General features: G+C 40.4%; 1 protein-coding gene across 4 annotated transcripts in view; it reads left to right on the top strand.

Annotated features, from left to right (window-relative positions):
- Positions 1-4264: 4264 nt before the first annotated feature.
- LOC120445406 (pneumococcal serine-rich repeat protein) overlaps positions 4265-16163 on the top strand; it is a 56553-nt gene continuing 44654 nt past the window's right edge. For 2 of the 4 annotated variants that reach the window (XM_039625839.1, XM_039625824.1), the window contains exon 1: positions 4265-4695. The gene's annotated coding sequence lies outside the window, so the exon portion shown is untranslated. Of the gene's footprint in view, positions 4696-15382; positions 15569-16163 lie in introns of those variants that run through there. The other 2 variants (XM_039625849.2, XM_039625831.2) reach the window with 1 other exon arrangement.

Genomic DNA, 16163 nt, shown 5'->3' with positions numbered 1-16163 from the left:
AATTTATAGTGGCACGGATACGACGCAGGTAGTCCTTTAAGTAAGGCGTATCCTTTAAGTGATTTATAATTATGCCATGTGTTTGTCGTACCTGGTTTTTACCTACTTTTATTGTCAACAAATGTCTCAAAATGTGATTCTAGGACTCGAAATTTTTATATTGCTGAAAAGTCTACCACTTAAATGTAACCGCAGCATTTTTCAATGTTATTCTATTTTGTGTCCAACTATCGAAAAAGTTTAAAAATGTTAATTCGTTTTCAATCGAATGAATGTATCATTGGCCCCAAAGGTTGCGGGCTATTTAGGTAAACGCTGCAAGGAGTAAGTACATTGAAATCCATCAAAAGCCACAATTTCCTCGGCCATTCCACTCGGGGCCATCACTTAACCCATCCACCTCATCAATCTCGGACATTTGGCTAACTATCCGCCAGGCGATCCAACTGAGACGGAGTCACTTAGAGTCGGCGTCTCCACTGCAATCCACTCAAATCCACTCCACTCCACTCAAGGCATCAAGATCGGCTGGGATTGGATGCGATGCCATTTCATGTTAATCAAACAACGAAATCCATCAACAGGTGACACACACCGCCAAGTGGGCGGCTGGCGGTGGGCTGGCGGGGTGTTGGGGTGGTGGGCACAAAAAGGGGGTGGTGGGCAGCAGCGACATCCAGCAGACATGTCAGTGCGATAATGGTGCTACTTCTCTGCCAGCGGAGTGGAGTATGGAGTGTGTGTGTGTGTATCTAAAACAACTTCATTCACAAAAATCGGACCAACAAAAAACGGCAGAAGCAAAGTAGCAGAGCATCTGCAAAAAGGAAGCTGGGCCATTAAAAATATCTTGTGGATGCCACGGCCAGGCAGATAGCAGCCGCCACAAGATGCATTCAAAAAGGCAGAGGCCACTTGGTAGCATCCTCATCATCATCATCATCATCAGCAATGGTTTTAGCCGCGGCTTTGGAACCGGGAGCTGTGCAACCTCGAAAGCAACAACTGCGGGGGCGGGACAGGGTCGCTGGTCGCTCGGTGGGCACGGACAGTCAAGGGGGCAGCCAAGGAATAGCCGAGAAACATACGCCTAATGCCACAGTCATCGACATCCGCCATTTAGCTAATTAACCCAATGGTGCCCAGGAAAATCCCGCTGGTGGGTTGTTGGTGAAATGAATATTTTGAAAAATTATTTTTCTCTTTAAAAACAGATAAAGATAAGACAAAGATTAAAAAAATGCAGAGAGATTTTTAACATTCAAAAATATCTACAAATCTATCTATCTATTAGCTCTTATGTAAGAACTATTTACTAAAAATATTTTACGATTTGCTTAGGAGGAGAAATTTGTGCAACCAGGTCTTTTAGAATATTTGAAAGATACATATGGCACAACAATCAGATACATATTAATAATCAATCATAAAATCTGCGATCGAAGCGGCCATAAAGGGTTAACCGATCTTCCACCGTTGCGCTCCTTTCCCCGCAGCAGCTTAGCCCCTTCTCGCTCCCACCTTCTGGGCTTCTGACGCGGCTTCTTCAGCAACCTCAGCGAATGCAGCTTCTGCTGCTGCGGCTGCGCGGTCGCAACTGTCTACATTTGTCGGCCAGCCTTCTCTTTCCCACCTTCCTGCTGCCACTGCCACTGCCACTGCCCATGGCACTGCCTCCACTTCCACTTCTACTTCTACTTCTTCTTCTTCTACTCCGCCGCCGTGTTCGTCTTGTTCTTCTTCAGTCGATTGGATGTCCAGCTTTCAATTTGCAACATAAAGCATCTTCATCGTGGGCCGCATGAATGGGCAAGTGCTTGCGAAAGGGGCGGAAGGAAGGCGGAGCGGCGGGAGAATTGGGTGTGGGCTGGGTGCTGGGAGCTGGTTCTGCACCTCAAGCTCCCCCTTCTGCCGATGATCTGGCCACCAAGCCATCGGGCAACCCAGCAATCCGACAATCCGACAATCCAGCAATCTAGCAAAGCGGCATTGACGGTAGGCACTCAGGCGTGCCCTGGCGGTAGTCGCTGACCTTTATTGATTGCTGTTTGACCTCGCCAGCCATTGTGGCTGTTGCTGTTTTCGCTGTTACTGTTGCATCTCCTAACCATTTGTACTTGGCCGATCGCTGCCATTGATTGCACTTGGCCAATGGGGGGTGGGGGGTAGGAGCGGCAGCTGTGGGCGGATGGGGAGCGGTACACGCCCACTAGTATCGACGCGTCGTCGTTTTGCTTTCTGGCTTTTTGTAGAGCCTTCATTGTTGCTTTTCTCCTCGGTGCACTCAGAAAAGTAGTTACATTGTTTAGAGAGCAAAGGTATTTTATTATTAACAATTTATCTTTATCTTTTTCTTTCATTTTATAGACATTTATAAATGCTATAATAAAGTTAAATAGAATTTATAAAACAACATATATATTTGTATAATCGTGATCTTTTAAAAATAGTTAATGTTAATATTATTCGTATTAATATTTTTTTAAGTTTAATAGATAAAGATAATTATTGCAGTTCGTTAAGAGTATGTCCTTTTTCTCTCTCTGCTGCCACTGTTATTCTTGTTATTGTTGCTCCATTACCTCGTTCATGGCAGTTAATTTATATTCGATGCATCTCCCGGTCCTTTTCTTAAAGCCTCGATTTTTAGTGTTTTTTACTTAACTCTTTTTTTTCATTTGAACTTCCTTTTCGATGGCGTAGTTGGCGAAGGTCGATGTCAGTCGTCTTCGTCGGTCGTCATTGACGCCTTTCCTTGTACTTAGCCTTCCATTTGCCAGGCAAAAACAAAAGACAAAGGCAGGGCAACAATAAACAAGAAAGCTTATGAAATGGCAAATTAGCCTACTAGATACCTGTTAGTATGCATGGTCAAGGGTTCTGAAGTTAGCAGATAGGATCTGTATTTCATAACGTCCATTGCTATATATAATGTAATTGTGCTGGTAATGGTACGTAAAGCGCATTTTGTAAAATTATTTTTAAAAGCCTTTATCTGTTTAAATATATGAATACATCAGTGTAAATATATTTAAAAATACATTTTAAATATATTAAAAAATATATATAAAAACATAAACAAATAAGAACCAATAGGTCATGGGTTCTTAATACAATCCTTTTACAATAATATACCCCGCCATTGACGGGTACTAAAACGCAGCACACTTTGGAAGCCTCGCTTTGTTTGGCTTCTATCGTGTAGTTTGTTTTGTTTGACAGTTTCTATCTGGAGGGGCTATCAAGAGTCGGAGCTGGCGAGTTGGAGCTCAAGTTGGAGCTGGAGTTGGAGCTGAAGCTGAAGCTGCAGTTGGAGACTGCAGCCGTGGTCGCTGTCGTTTTGTTTGCTTAATTGTTTGGTTTCCCCCATTTGAATGGAGGTGGAGCCCCTTGGCAGGGAAAATCGTTCGCCTTTCTCGAGGTGGGGGCGATATTTTCCAGGGAAATAAATTAGCTGATTGAGGATAACCGTAGTTAGTCGACCGGGAATGGTGGAATCGAATGGCGAATGCAAATGCGAATGCGAGCGGGTGACGTACAAGTGAATTATCACCTCATACATTGTGTCTCTTCTGAACGATATCTCCATCTTGTAGCCCTAATGGGGATGGGGATCTGTGATGATCCCATCGGAAACACGGTTCGCTCTTGTTTTAATCACATACCATATCAATTTTTCAAGCATTTTAATCTGCTTCCGCTGGAATTTATCTAGCAAAAACTATAATTACACTGGGTTGCAGGGCTAAAGAATTTGAATATTCTTTTATCCTTAAGTAGTGTAAGTTAAAAAGTAAGTAAATGATCAAGTTTTTAGAGCATGACAAAAATCTATAACTCCTCGACATAAATAGTTTGAGATTTGTGCATATCTGATTTTATTCCAAAGTATTCCAATTGTATAAATGCTATACCAAGCCTCTACAAAAAGATTGTAAGTAATTTTTGCAATAACTACTCAAAAAGCCATTAGCTTGTGTTGGCCAGTGTAATTATTGACCGGTCTTGCTTTTATATCAGCAGCAAATCAGATCACTTCATAATGATAATAATCACTCAGCAGAAATAACCTGCTTCAAAGTGAAATAAAGAGCGCCGCTCTTCGACTCTCTTTCGTTCTCTTAATGCAGAGCGTGCCAAGCGAAATTCTTTTTCATTCATACAACCAGTTGTTGTTGCTGTTTTTGTACTCGCCACTTGTCGCTCCGCGCTGTGAAAAAAAGAGGCCCCGATCGCATGCTGCTGCACAGTTATTTTTCCGAAGCTCTCGAGTGCGGTTCGATGCGGAAGCTTTCTCGTGCTTGCAGTCAGTCCAGTTGAAGAAATCGTAATTCAAACAATTTAATCAAAACGCGGCGTTCGATGAATATTGTTATTGCGACTGCAGGAGAAAAATTGTTTGTTTAATTGCAAGCGAGCCGCAAAAAACGGTCGACAAGTGTCAAGCTAACAACAACAACAAGTGAATTATTGTACTTAATTTTAACGTACAAATGCCAGTGTGTGTGTGTGAGTAAATTCCGGCAGAAAAGTGTCAGTGTGTGCGTGAGCGCGGCTGTATCAATTGCTCCACATAAAAGTTTTCATTGAAGTGTTTGACAGCAAAGAATTCCAATTCCCATTCCCAGCTAGCAAGAAGAAGCAGAAGCAGAAGCAGAAGGGGAAGAAGAAGCAGAGAGCAGTCAGCTTAAAACGGTAATTAATACAAACACACACTCCTGATTCGGCCATAAACAAATGATTCAGCAAATGTCCGCCGCAACAACTGTAAATGCTGCGCAGCGAGACATTTGATTGAGCCGCAAACTCTAATACAGGCGCAATTACAATTACAACCACATGCAGCCGTCCGATGGGTGACAAAAAGCTGCGGCGACGCATGCTTGCAATTAGTGGGTAACTGTTTCGGTCCACCTTCTTCTTCACTCTTCCCCTCCCGCTCCCTCAGTCCACATTCTCTTTCTCCCTTTGTGCGTTTGAATTGTTACTCCACCGCGTGGACAGAGTGAAGCCTCGACAGATAGATTTTACTTTTGTGAGTTATGAGATTTGTTAAAAAAATAAGTTCATTAAACAATCAAAAGTGCATTCGCAACAAAGGAGGTTAAATATATGTATTTAGAAGTGCCGTTATGTTCAAAGACATTCGGGAAAAAGCACATTTTTGTGTTCTTATATACATACATATATTTACAGTAGATACATAGAGTTTTACATTTTGTTAAACATTAGTAAGCTGTTTTAAGATGAATTAGAATTGAATTGCAAATCAAACAAAATATTTATTTCAGCTTTTTAACATTATGTGTTTTTCAAGAATACATAAAAAAAACTCTAAAACGCACAATCAGAATGACAAACTTTAAGATAATTCATAAGCTATCCTAAACATCTTAATAGGGAATGCGAAGCTTGTGTGTCAGGCCAGCCCGTACTTTGGTTGGCTCTTACGGTCATGCCGTGGACATTTTCCAAAGTATTATTTGCCATTTTGTCGCGTTCATTAATTGGCCTGCCTGTGACTGAATCGGCTACCTGTTCCCTCTTGCAGACTTTGTTGTTGTCCGATTGTCGCTCTCTGCGGAATTTAACGCTCTCTTTGCTGGTCTGTTTGTACTTGTCTGTCGTCTGTCTGCACGGCGAACAAATAGATGATCCACTTGCTAAGCTTCTGCAAGGAAGCGAATTGAAAGTCAAAACAGATTTATAAAACACTATAAATAAATATGGAAATATTAAAACGTGATGTAATGAGCTACAGAATATTAAAAAGTAATCCGATATGATGCGATCTAAACTCCACAATTATCTATCCATTTTAACTAAAAAATGGAATTCGAATACCAAATAAAACGATGAATCTGGAAGTGTAAATGCTTTGTTTTCTCTGTAGTCGTCTCGAACACTTGTTGCCTGTTCATTGTTTTTACAGTTTTTAAGTGGCGCTCATATCCGGCGTTTGTGGTTGTTGCTGTTTTTTATTTTTTCATTTTTTTGCGTTTGCTTTTGGGCCTGATAAGCGCACTCACCTTCGCCGCCCCTTTACCCTCCCCCAAATGCCACCCACTTCACTCTCTGGTCAGTTTTTGTTGTTGTCTCTCTGATGGCCGTTATTGTTACAGTTGTCGTCCTAAGTGCAGTTGTGTGTGTAAGAGTGTGGACACCACCTGCAGTTCATTTGCATTTCGCATTTTTGATTACAATATTTGATTAGGCGCTTCCACTTTTCCTTTTTCCCGATTCGCATTTCGACTAACCTCTTTGTTTTTTGAGTGGTTCTAAACTTTTGTGATTCAGCTAAAGTTTATTGCTGGTAATGGGCATCTGTTCTTGGCCGATGGCTCATTGATTTCTTTGTTAATTTGCCTCATTGTGGCATGTTTTTTTTTAAAGACCTCTTTCGTGAAGTTTTAAATTAGCTTAAAGGTAGCTTATTCACTTAAAAACCTTAGTCTTGAGTATATTCAACCTATATATGCTTTTGAAGGATTTTAACTCGCTTTGTTTTTGTTTGATTATTTTTCACAATCGATTAAATATTCTGAACAATGCTGATATCAAGATGTAATATTAACATTAATGGATTAACTTTAAGTTAATCTAAGTTTAATATGATGAAATACAAGACAGACTTCCTTAATTATAACCGATAAATATGACATTTGCCTCATATAAATCAAAATACTTGTTAATATCTGATGTGTGTCAGTTTTTTAAGGTTCTCCTTGGGTTCGTTTAGTCTCACAACCCCCATAGAAGGCATAAGGCCAGGCCATGTGTTGATTAACCGATCTCGCAGCGATTGCAATGCATTTGCCCGGTGGATGCAGTTGATGTCTCAAAGTTCAGAATGTGAAAAAACACATTTCGGTGCGCGTTTAATTAAAGTTCAGCACCTCACTCAACCCACTCGACTAAAATCACGACATTTGCGATCATTAACACAGCCGCAAAGATATATATATGTATATATATATAGTCAGGCACACATGGGATCGAGTGTGGGCGCCCAGATCGGCACTCGATCATCTGTGGAAGCTGGGACAGACAAAGTGGATGCTTTATGGAGAAATATGATTTCATGCGGCGGCTCGAATCAAACAAATAGCGAACCCAAGCAGAAATAACAGCCATATTGTGCGGTGCTGCGGTCAGTGATTAACCTTAGGTTCAAGCAGCGATCTTTGATCTGTCAAAAGATCAAATTATGAAAACCCACTACAAGTGCGGGGCAGAAAAAAAAAAATCCAAAAAAGAAGGAAACAAAAAATCTGGGACCATAACAAAACACTGCCAATCAGTTCAATTATGGTCTTATGATCTTCGCAGCGCAAATTTGCTGACGGAATATAATGGCGAGTACATAACGTTAACTTCAAGTTACCCCTGCTCGTCGAGGAGTGCTGAGATCGCGACGGCGGCAAGTTCATGTGACAAAAATGTCACAGTCAGCAAAAAAACCAGAAAAAAAAGCCGCAGCCGATCGGTTTACCCAACTCCCAAACTTATCTCAAAACGAAGGAAGAGGGAACCGATCTGTAGCAAACAAAAAATAAAAGTTAAAAACGCCCTCAATACCCTCAAAAGCCCTCAAAATGATCGTCACTTGCTCTTCATTATTTTTATTATTATTATTATTCTTCCTGCTTTTTTCGGGAAGAACGGGTTATGATGCGATGATGAAGTTGCTTTGCGGCGGAGGTTCGTTTGTCTTCGTCAAATATTTACTTTGGAGTCCGCTAATGACATGAAACGGCGAAATTGTGATGTGAGCCGCAGGAAATTGTTGAATTTGTTATTATTAGCATTTATTTATGTATATATTTTATGATGCCAGCTTGGGGATTTTCTTAGCTTTATTCTTGTTTTTTGGCTGGTCCTCGTCCTCTATCAAATGACAAGAGCAGTTTGTGAGGTAAGCAGTTATGTGCCTGATTATATGATATTATATATGATACCTGAGCCTGTTCTCACCCTCAGTGTGTTTTTTGCGATAAACATTTCAATGAGCTGGCAAATTCCATTCACAAATCGTCTGCTAAACGGAAGTTGAGACTTCCCAAAAGGTCAGTAAGATTTTCGAGAACTTCCACAAGTTCTGACTTAAAGTCTCGATCTTCATGTTGTGTTCCATGGAAAACTAAGCATTTCCTAGGCGAGCACCAGATTTCATCAGGGCTGTGCGTGCTTTTCCCTCAATCTAGTCTACTAGTCTAAAAATTTGTGTGACGTAGGTTTATAATTTTTTATATAGGGCTAAACTTTTTGGTTTAAGACGCATAAATTATCATTGGCTTAAAAAATCCGAGCTTTACCTTAACCGTTTAATGTTCATTTACTTCTTTCTTAATTTTACTACAACTGTGTTGTTGTGGTTTCTTCACTGCTTTTATGGATTATAGCCGAAACGTGTTAATCTCTGCATATGTTTCTATAATTTTCGATTTTGTTTTGATTTTTATTATAAATATTTATACCTAGTCTTTTTTTATATGTTAATGGCTTACAGGTTTTGCTTTGTTTAGGTTGAATATTGGATTTCATTATTCTGAGCGTGTTTGCTTTGGTAAGTCAAGAGTTTTGAGATGGCTCACGATAAGTGGGTGAGGTGTGAGTTTGTTTAACCGCTTAAATAATCGGTTCGTTGAGATGGGGGTCAATGGGGCTATAGGTGAATATATAGTTTTACATCCAAGAATTGTTGGTAATTTGCTCGTACTACAATAATACATTTCTTGAAAAGCAATGACATTTACGAAATGCCATCCTCTTTTTGGTGGATGCTTAGCCATAATAAGACATCTGCAATAAAAAGCAATCAACTAACCACGTTTTAGGTTTGCTGTGACAAACAACATGGCAATGGAAGCATATAAGGATATTTTGGGGCCCTCACATTTCCACTTTCTGATCTTGCAGCACGCAAACAAAACGTCAGTAATGAGGATAAACACTTTGGTTGTCCGCTTCCGCCTCGTTTATATTTGACCTCCATTCTCTCGGCCTTTTGCAGGTGTCACTTTTCGAGTACAGTTGCCGCACGACCGATCGACCGACCTGACCCCTTTGAGTTGCCCCATAACGATCTTTGCCGTCTCGACCACTACTTTTCGCCTTAAAAGTTTTCGTTCGTCGCTTGATTTTGTAGCTGCCATGTTTTTGCCTCACATCCCCGACGACAGGCTTCGCCTAAACTGGTGCAAAAAATGAAGGAAAACATGCAAAAAAATAAAATAAAAAATAAAAAGCTGAACTGAACCCAACACGCTGATGCTGCCCACACGCCTCGACATCGACTTTACTTGACTTGACTTGGCCTGACTTGGTCTCAGATCCCAGGTCTCAGTCTCAGGTCCCTCTACCCAAGACCCAAGGCCCAAAGACCAAACCCAAACACAAACCCAACGACTCTGTTGTCAGTCTGTCGTCTGACAGCGTTGAGTTGTAGTTTTCGTTCACAAAAAATGAAAATGGCTAAAAGATAAATACTTTTTGTATGCCCCTACAGTGCGGGTTATGGCCATTTGTCCAGGACATAAACTACAATTAATACTCAATAGTTGGGATACACTGATATGGCAGAAGCTAAAGAAAAGTATCAAAAAGAATGTATTCGCTTTTTATTACAAGTTAAAGTTCTGATTTATGTCAACTTGGCCAAACTGATCTAAACGAACTACATTTTTTTACATATCGTTATGGTAGAATATTTTGAATTGTTGATACTAACCAATTAGAATATACAAATCACATTTTTACTGGTGTAAATTCTGTAAATTCGTAGTTAAGTTTAGTTAATGCTATTTTATAATTAGATGTGCATTGCATGGAGATCGCCAAGATTTTACATCCGGGATCAGTGAATCTTCCGGCGCATTAAGGTGCCGGTACGCACTGTATATCCTAGCAATTGACAGACTCAGCCAAGATTCCGAACAGCGTGTGCCGCGCATCTAGAGTATATAGTCTGCAAGTATCTATATCCACGTATGTGCCAGATACCCCCACTCGCACTAACACCCTGGTACGCTGACTATATTCAGATCGGTTCAAACTCTCGAATGAAGTGAACTCGAGGCGCGCAATATGTCGCTGTCATTTTGGGGACATGTTTGCATGTGTGTCGCCGATCGGCCGCGTATTTGTGTGTGTGTGTGTGTGTGTGTGTGTGTGTGTGTGTGTGTGTGTGTGCGCGCCTGCATGTTTGTATGTGTCCGCTGAGGGCTGCTGGTGTGTATCTGTGTGAGGGCAAACGGGCGCTCGCTTTTGAGGTCTGTGGGCATCGGTCGATGTCGGTGTCGATCGGTCGGTCGTTTGGTCGGTCGGTCGGGCGGGCGCATGGCATTAGCATTTTCAGTGTTGCTTTATTTTTAGATGCGCGCAAAAAAGCCAACAACAGAAATTGCAAGTGTCTGCGTTTGGAAGTGTGTGCCCGTGTGTTTGTGTCTTCTATATTGTTGACTGACTGACGGACTGAATGAATGACTGACGGACTGCCAAACTGACGACATTTTTGACATTGTGGCCAGCAATGGCCCAATAGTAACTGGCAAATATTTAGCTGAGGTTCTTGACAATCCCGGTAACTTTGTCTTGCAAACCTCAACTAGTAAACACTTCCGAGGATCATTGTTTTAAGACGGATTTAACCCAAAATAAAAGTAGGAGCTAAAGAGACTAAAGGTAGTTAAGCTCAAACAAACGAAAAGTAATTAATCAGAAGAGTTAAATAATCCACAAATCATGCGTAACTAGTTGATTTAGATTTCTCCATTCATCATTTCATTAGCGATCCCGTTTCCATCTCCCCCAATAGCTAATAAAATAAACCGAAAAGACAGATTACTGGCCTGCGATGCTGACGGGTTGAGAACATGTTATCCCCGATATTTGTCTCTGTCCATATGCAGTGCAGCTTTTACCAATTTCTTGGATGTTGGAAGTTCTGCGCGATAGTGGTTGTTGATTTTTCTGGAGACGCGTGTTGGCAAACGAGTCAATTGGTTTGAACTGTCGAACTGTCTGTGGTATTTTTTCTTTATTTTGTTGTGCCACAAAAGCGGCATCAGCATCCATCTCTGTCTCTGTCGATTTCACCTCTCTTTCTGTGGCCTGCGATTTGGCAAAGTTTGGCGATCGTCCCACACAAATACGGCCAAAGACACTGGCAATACTTCAACACACCTTGACTTGCCCCTCATCAGCCAACCTGGCGGCATTCTGTGGTATCTCCCTCTTGGAGTTGTCAACTGTAGTCGAAGTTGTTATTTTATTTTTCTGTGGAGGGCACAGCGTCCCCTCACCTGGCCCCAGGTATATGTATGTACCTTCTTCGACCTGTAGCTTTTTTCACACACATTTTCAGATATTTGATTCATTGACGTACTGCGTGGATGTAGAAAGTTATATGCTTGCCCGGCTTATGTATGGCAAAATTATTCATATAGTTATGAGACGAAATGCATTTGCTGGTCATACGAATGTGATTTAGGAACCCAAACAGATTTATTACACACATAGCATTCCAAATAATAACACCTTTCTACGTTGAAACTTAAATGACAGTGTGCGTTTCAGCCAACTGAATATCGATGATTTATCGCTGCTTTACAAGTGCAATAAAAGTGGTTGACAAGTAGTTGGGCAAATAGTGCAATCTGAAATGTGTCAAAAACAGCAGTGGGCTAACACTTGTGCCTAAGCTGAAAAACATATCAAGTCGGGTTAGGTATTGGCAAACTGCAGTTCCCGTGAAAGTTTGACATGCACTAATACTAATTAATCCAATTTGATAAACATCTTTATTGGGTTTACTAATTTATAGAGCAATTTGCAAATTGTTACGCCGAGGTACTTTGTAGGCTGCGAATATAGAGATACATATATTGTATTTACCTATTTATCTAACCGAAAGTTTGCTGTCATTTGACTTTTTGCCTGGCCAAAATGTGCGATGCTTATATCACACATATATTTGTACGTATAGATATACATATACGTATACATATGAGCGGCAGAAATGTATCTCACAGATACTTGGACGGGCCAGGCTGCCTTTTGTTCTTCTTGGCAGTTCGGAGAATTTTTCTTGCGCTCAAGCGAACTTGCAAAAGATCACAGACCTTCTGACCTCTCGCTCGCTCGCCGAGCGCCCTGCAAAAAATAAATATACGAGCAAAAAATAACAGACCTGAGCTGCGGCTGCCAGAGATACAGATACCGAAGTACCACAATATATGCATGTCCCCTTTGCCCCCATGCCGCCCCCAACCCGCATTCCCCCTGCCTCTGCCTCTGCCCCTGCCACCTCCGCGATGCCCCTTTTACCGATGTCGTCGCCGTCGCCGTCGGTCGCAAAGTTCTAAAAATATTTCGCCGCCAACTCAGGTCGCATCGTCGGTCGTCGCCGAGATCCCGTCATGGCCCGGTCGCCTCTGTTCGCCTTTTTGGTCTCGTTTTGGGTTAAGTGTGCGGATCTCGCATCTGTAGCCTGGCTATATATACATAAATGCGATCGCGTCCATACCTATATATTTATGTACATATACTTCTTAATATACCCTGGCACAGGGTAACACCTGGGCCTACAAGCCCATAAGTACCTCAAACTTTCATGATTTCGAAGAAGAATTGTTATTTGACATATATAAGCGTTAAGTTTATATATTCTACATAATCATCTCCATAAATGTCAAGGCAGCTGGAAAAAAGTGAATAAACAAGTATTTTCACACCGACAACTTTTTATAAGCTAAAATAAAGAGTAAATATGTCGTTTTATTTAAAACCAGTGCTGTTTTTAAAGTACATTATACACCAAGTTCATATTACCTCCTCTAAAACTACAATGACTTATCCACTTAGCTTTTATCAAAACCTAGATTTGGTTTGGGGAACCTTTCTCATAGATGAAACATCTTTTAATGGGTGCTTGGCGTTTCGGAACTGGAAATACTGTCCACAATATGCGATCCCTTCGTTTGACGTCTGCGACTCTTGAGGTTGTTCAGGTCGTTCAGTTTGGAGGCGAATCGATTTCGATTTACATTGGAAATTGTCTTTCGATAACGAACGTTTTCGAAGCGGTGTAACAAAAGAAAACAGCGATTTTTTCATTAGAATAATGGGATATGGGCAATTAATATGCATATGTTTCCTATTCGACCGTTTGTTGGTTTTGTTGCGAAGTTCAATCGAACAACAACTGGGCAAATAGGAAAGTGCAACGCAACACCGCCAGACAACAAGAACAACAACAAAAACAAAAACAACCACGGCATCGCGAACAACTGCAATATGTCTGCTCCACTCTGGCCCTGTCTCGCTTCCACCCACTGCACCCACCACCCACCTCCCCCCTTTTTTGTTTTTGTTTTTGTGTTGATTGACGAGTGACGAGGCCAAAGTATCAAATGGCCAGCGACGACACAGATATGCCTCCGTATACAAATACAGTTACAAAACACGCCTACACTTTGTTATCCATCAGATACGCCCCCCGCCCACCCAGCGCATCTCCTCACCCCCCATTCGACCCTTTTTGAGGTCTTCCGAAGTTGTAAAGTCGCTGATGTTGTTCGTTCTATGACTTTACTTTATCGCTGCGTTTCGTTCGCTCATTCCCACTGCCACTTGAACTCTGACCAGCTGACCTTCAGTGAACCCTTTTCGATGTGTGCGTGTGTGTGAGCGTTTGGGGCCGATCGGTCAGGGAGAGGAATATAGAAAAAGAGACCAGCGAGTATAATACAGTGAAAACCAAACTAAATACTATCTTTTGATTGTAGATCAAGTACTCACTGTACTGATAAGATCCGCTTCAGTTTTACATTAGAACCCAGCTTTGATGCTAAAACTGGGGTTCACTAAAACTAAAATTACTTTAGCTTGTTGGCACTTTATAGAAAGATTTTCAATGTTTAATGACATCTGTTATTTCCTATGCTATTATTTATAAGAAACACTGTTCTGCTAAGTATTAGCACCTGTCGCATGCGCACAGCGCTTACTGTACTGATAAAGCGCCCCATCGCTCTCTTAACTTGCGCTCTCTTCGGTCCGTTTGTTTTGCTACACAGCTGTTTTTCCGGCTCTCGACGTTGGGGCTTGGAGTAGGAGTATCTTTTGCTTTGTTGCTGCCTCTGTGCTTGTTATACCCTTCTTCAAGGGAATTATAATTTTGATAAGATGTTGGTAACATTGTGAAGGGGACAACTTTTTCAATAGTATTGTCATAGTACCATCAATTCGAGGTGGACCCCTATGTATTTTATGAGTAATCCAATTTATAAAGTTTTAATAATAATTCTAATTTTGAGTGTATATTGTTAAATAAATATAAATATGTCCATAACTGAACCGAAAAATAAATTAGCTTATCAACGTATCCGTTTATTTGTATATGTATTAATGTTACTTTTGCCGAGAGTATTGGCCAGTCGTTGTGAGGTCCAATTCTTTCGTTCCCGTTTTGTTTTCTTATTTGTTGGGGGGCGCTCTCATGCTCTCTCGAACTTACGTTCAGTACGATTTCGTTCGTGCGGCGGGCAACTCGTGCGAATGCGAAAATAAATAACAAGAGTAGCCGTATTATCAGTGATCGAAATTTCAGCGATCGGCAAGATCAACGATCAGCGATCGCGAGCGCAAAGCGCGCGTAAATAGAGAAAATATAAATCAAGAGGATTGATAAAAAAAAAGCGTACAGAACGCGAATAAGGTGAAAAGTGTGAGTGTGGGGGCGTTGTGTAAATGAAAGATTAAAAAAGTTCGGAAAAAGTGCTTACGGCGGAAGCACACCACACAACCGTAACGGTAACAGTTCTGACAGAAGAAAAAACGGGCCGGAAAATGTCACAAATACAGCGCAACTAATCCCAGCTAAAAATAGTCCGCGGAGAGATAAAAAATCACTGTGACATTTGTTCGCCGCATTTCGCTTCTTTACAACAAACTCACGTGTCTAACGACACTTTGACAACATAGATACAAATCTGTTTTGGGAAGCTGGGCACGTGACCGCCAATTAATGAATGAGACAGCACCTGAAAGCAAGGAAAGAGATGGGCGGAGAGTGCGAGCGAGATAAGTGATAACGCCGCGAAGAAAAAAAAATCCCAAATCTTATGCTAATCGAGCGACAGAAAGTGAAACGCAAAAAATCAAGTTTAAAAGTCAAAAGTCACAAGCTAAATTAAATAAACAATGCTTTAAAAGTTCAAAGCTACAAACCACACATTTTAATTGTGGAGAAAATTAAAAGCAAAGCTATAAAGTTGAAATTTAGTAAACGGAAATAATTTATAAGCCAAATATAGGGTACAACAAATATGATACATTGATTACACCCCATTACAAGTTTATAAATTTGATGATTCTTTTAGTACATAACAAACCATAAAAGTAAACACTAAACAAATAAATAAAATTAATCAAACAATACAATTTTATCCAAGTTAACGTACAAAAAACTTAACATTTTTTTAAACGACCGACGAATTTACAACACAATTAGTCAGCATATCTCTTCATTTAGTGGGCCAAAATTAACGGCGAAACAATCACAAAGGTAAATTCTAATTTAAATTTGAGTTTGAGAAAAAATCCACAATACATTCTCTTAAACAATCATTTAAAGAAATAGAAGCTGAAGCCGAGCGGGAAACAAATGCATAATATAAATGCAAAAGCTGTTTAAATATTTGACAGCAAAGCGAGCGACCTTAAACCTTTTCTTTGTTTTGTTCAAACCAAAAAGGTTAAAGTTCCGATACAATTTAAGCCAGGTTTGAAACAAGTTTGATTGTCATTTTTTATAGGTGCTGAACAGAAGTGTTTTAACTTGTTTACTTAGTCTGCTTTTGTCCAAACGAATGCTTAAAATAATTGAATTAACTTGATTACTGTTCAGATCAAATTGCCTAAACAATATCAATCCAATGAAAAAATATTATATTATCTTAAAAGCTATTATGTATTTTACATCGGTAACGACCTTTTTACAAAATTTAAAACTTTTTTAATCAATTTACCCCTCGTGTCATACCTGTAATTGCCAAACATAAAACCATCGACAAATTGATTGTGGCCGCAGTTAATATCATTTAATTACCCACATCACAAAAACAACAGAAAGAATGGCAAACCTTAGGCTACAACAGCAA

The sequence above is a fragment of the Drosophila santomea genome, chromosome 2L (genome assembly GCF_016746245.2).
Source record: "Drosophila santomea strain STO CAGO 1482 chromosome 2L, Prin_Dsan_1.1, whole genome shotgun sequence".
In the NCBI taxonomy this organism is placed as follows: Eukaryota; Metazoa; Arthropoda; class Insecta; order Diptera; family Drosophilidae; genus Drosophila; species Drosophila santomea.
The sequence above is the reverse complement of the archived record's forward strand: the minus strand, read 5'-3'. Positions and strand labels throughout refer to the sequence as shown.